Source organism: Rosa chinensis, unplaced genomic scaffold (assembly GCF_002994745.2).
Source record: "Rosa chinensis cultivar Old Blush unplaced genomic scaffold, RchiOBHm-V2 RchiOBHmChr0c17, whole genome shotgun sequence".
In the NCBI taxonomy this organism is placed as follows: domain Eukaryota; kingdom Viridiplantae; phylum Streptophyta; class Magnoliopsida; order Rosales; family Rosaceae; genus Rosa; species Rosa chinensis.
Genome location: NW_020126830.1, coordinates 42,043 through 45,031, shown reverse-complemented (window position 1 = coordinate 45,031; position 2,989 = coordinate 42,043). Strand labels below are relative to the sequence as shown.

The 2,989-nt window shown below is 37.5% G+C and overlaps 1 long non-coding RNA gene across 1 annotated transcript; it reads right to left on the bottom strand.

The window, feature by feature from the left end:
• Positions 1-216: 216 nt before the first annotated feature.
• LOC112181266 lies at positions 217-2,525 on the bottom strand. Its single transcript, XR_002928742.2, has 4 exons — positions 2,342-2,525; positions 2,190-2,221; positions 2,069-2,119; positions 217-556 (listed from the first exon to the last, which is right to left on the bottom strand). It is a non-coding gene; the product is annotated as an uncharacterized LOC112181266 (long non-coding RNA).
• Between the last annotated feature and the right edge of the window lie 464 nt (positions 2,526-2,989).

The following is a 2,989-nucleotide window of genomic DNA, read 5'->3' as shown; positions in this document are numbered from 1 at the left end:
ATTGTAGATAATTTTATTTGTTTTGTTTTTATTTTAAGTAGATTAGAAACCAAATTCAAAAACCCCCATTTTATTCGTTTATTTGTTAATTGACCTTTTTGTGTAGGTGTACCCTACAATCCCCGGACTGAACGATCCCTGCTTATCCTATACTGACAACTACATTTTGCAGGGTTAAATTGTGAGGCTATTTCAGCCGCATCAAAAGTCACAAAACATTCTAGCAACCGAACAACATATTTTCGCAAGCGGAATTTTTAAAGTGAGCTAAAAGATTTGGGCTTACAATAGGAGTCCAATTTAGAAAATAACAAATCACAAAGTGAAAACAAGTATGAGAGACGCGCCCCAGGGTTACGGGTCTCTCGAAATTTTGTAAATGAGCGAATAGAAAACAAATAAACAAATGAATTAGTGAGAAAATAAATAACCAAGTTACTTCAAAATCCGATAAGGGACCAAAACCTTCCTTTTGATAAAACTAAAGAGAAATGCGCCAAGCCGGGCCATGTGCCTCCCCTGTACGCTTCCCGACCACATGCTCGAAACCTGCACACTATAGTAGGGGTGAGCTTTCGTCCTCGCATGCCCAATAGGGGCCGACCCAACCATGCTAGGTTTGAAAACAATATACTTGAAAATATTTACTACATAATATTGTGCACGTTTCTCGAAAAATACTTTTAATAAGAGGCAACCACAAACATTTATTTTGTTTTATAAAGCATATGCAGTATGCTTCACACAATTTGGAGCTCCGAGATACTTACCTGCCGGCTAATATAAAACAAATCTGTGACCGACCTGGTTCGTCCTGAATTCGAGAACCGGCCAACTACTCTGTAGTACTTCTGACTACAAGTAGCGAAAGTGTCCATTTCTGCCCTGAGTCTCTATGATGTTCACTGTCTATACTAATCTTCCTCGACAAATAGGAGCACAGCCCCTCGGAGGTTCACGGTTATCGACACCGTGGATCCCTAGGAATCTAGCGTCTAGGTCCATTCACTTCAGGTCACAAGTATAACATACAAGGTACAGTATCCAACATGCAAGTCTAGCCCTCGGTTTCGTAATTAGCAATTTCAGTTCTGAAACACATGTATCACGAGGCATGACTAATGAACAACCAAAAACGTACTTGCATGCAGCTTAATATATGTATAAGCATATACCGCACAAGAAAACACTAAAAGATAGGGACGGCTCACCTACCTGGAAATGCGGCGTATTCCACACTCTGACGCTTTCCGCTTAAGCTTCCTTAACGATCGTGTTTCTAAACCATTACTTAATTTGTAAGTAATTATCCAGGTAAACATTGATCAACCATAAGTAACCGCGTACACTAATTCCTTTTTATTTCAATGATGCCATTAATTATTTCTTTCAACCTTTACCAATTTGGGAACTACTTCTTTCTTAAAAAGGAAAACGTCTTATCGCTCCGCAAACTTTCGCCAATCCGAGCGACCAAAGTTGAGTCGATCTCAGTTTTACGAGGTCGGTAACTCTCAGAGTTGACTTTTGACTTTGACTTTAACTCTGACTTTGACCAAGTATTCCTTTATTTACCATTATATCTTATTTATTAAAAATAAATAAGTAAATATTATAAATAAAGTTTTACTTTCACTTTTACCAATTACTTCTCCTATTCACCTTTTCACTTTTACATGAATTTCACCTCCACCTACACTTTTACCTTTTTACTCCTTTTTACCGAATTACCTTATTTACCTTCTTCACTTTTTACCATTTACCAAGGTAAAATCATTAATTTAACTTTTACTTTTTCTTCATTTCCTTATTTTCTTCCAGAAATAAGCCATTTCTTTCTTCTTCCTTTTCTTTTCTTTTGGCCAAAATAACACAACAACAATCACCAAAATCTTCAACACCAATTTCCAATCCTTTGAAAATTAGACCAATAAAATCCTACTAATTAAACTCTCTTCAAATATCTAATTTTCACAATTTTTCCAACAACAACAATATCTCAACAAAAATCAAAATCAACCAAATAAATTCCAAAAATTCTAGGGTTTGTCCAAAACCCATTCCTTACCCTTTCTTCTTCAAAACTCATGGCCTAATCCTCCTCATTGGCCTTCTTCACCTACAAATTCGTCCAACATCAATACCACAACCAAAAATCTCGAAACAAGGTTGCATGGATAGATCCTTACCACAAATCCTTGCCAAACCCATAGCCTAGCCTCTTGATTTAGGGAAAATCGGGTTCATGCACCAAAAATCAAAAATGGAAATCAAAAACTCGAATTTGATAAGAAAGATGTATAGATCGAAGGAAGAGAGGCTAGATTAGGATGGATAATACCTTGATTTGAACTTGGAAAGAAGAAATCACAAAAAGCCCCAATTTAGCTTCGGGTTCTAAGGTTTTTGGAGGGTTGGATGGCCAAATTTCTTGATTTTGGTTGGAGAATTGGAAAGAGGGGATGAAGAGAAGAAAATCTGGAAATTTTGGTGAGGATTGGGATTCCGGCGACGGCGGCCGGCGGCGGTGATTTCCGGCGAGAGGTAGAGAGAGAAGCTCTCGGGTAGAGAGAGAGAGGAAAGGGAGAAAATGAGGAAGAGGCTAGGGTTTTGAGAGAAGGTTTTCCTTTTATACCTCTCCCCAAATTTAATTATGAAATGTCTAAGTTGCCCCTCCTGTTGGGCCAATGGGCTTGGGCTGCATCATTTTCATTTTCCTTTTAATTTCCTCAAGCCCAATTCGAAAATACATCTTCAAACATCCTTATTTCTCCGACACTTCACCGAATCCATTCGGGAAATTTTTTTTTTCCGGGCTTGTCCTAAGCCTCGATACTTTAAAAATAGTTTCCAAGACCCAAATTGGATTTTCTCTAATTTCTTAATCCTTTTAATGGCCTCAAAATCTTAATCTAATCTCGAATACATTCGTACCTTACGAATACGTAATTTCATACGTTATGCGACAAATTAAAATAACAAGAAAAAG